The sequence below is a fragment of the Hipposideros armiger genome, unplaced genomic scaffold, assembly GCF_001890085.2.
Source record: "Hipposideros armiger isolate ML-2016 unplaced genomic scaffold, ASM189008v1 scaffold_279, whole genome shotgun sequence".
NCBI classification, from domain to species: Eukaryota; Metazoa; Chordata; class Mammalia; order Chiroptera; family Hipposideridae; genus Hipposideros; species Hipposideros armiger.
In genome coordinates, this window is record NW_017731629.1 from 1,825,938 (window position 1) to 1,826,743 (window position 806).

An 806-nucleotide genomic window follows, 5' to 3' on the forward strand; every position below is an offset into this window, starting at 1 on the left:
TGAGCTTCCCAATAGCCAAAGTAAAGAGGGATAAGTGATCATTTAAGATACTGTGCCCATAAAAACAAAACAATACTGTGCTTTTGTAGTCACTAAAACCAGGGGAATATTCCATCCTCGGGTCAGCATAGAGGTTGCTTCTCCAAGAAACAGCATCTTCAACCATATACCTGCTGAAATGCAAGAGCAGATGTTTTGTAAAAAGCCTATTAGTGTCATAGAATGTCACAGCTCATACTAATAAAGTGAATTTTTTAAGAATAACAACAGCAAATAATCAATGTGGTCCAGATATACACCTCCCTGGTGGGCTGTCTGGATCTGAGGGTGGGATTAGGACAGTAAGAGGAATGTCACTTCTGTGTGTCCTCAAACAATTTTCTGTGTACATTCTTGCTCAGTGCAGAACTCTCGATAAACTCTGGGAAGCAGCAAATTCTGAGGTGATAACAAGAATGCCACTGTCACCTGTTATTAGTACAGATACATAAGTATTGATAATCAACAAGCAGAGAACAGAGTTGATATCTTCTTAAGACTTTTGAAGCATTTGATGAGGGTGGAGGTCTCATGTTGCACAGTTCTAGGACTAGGATGGACTTGTGGACAGGGCTAAGATTTCCTTAGAAAACAGTCCTTGGTTTGTGAAAACACTGGCCATATGGACAACCGAGGCTCCCAATTTGTCACCACGGAGCAGTTTTAGAAATAATGTACTGGTGACTTTCAGAGGCTCTCTAGAGGTGAAATGGGGCTGTCCCCTTAAGCACTGTAAGCAAAGTTTCATCTGACATATTATTCATTTT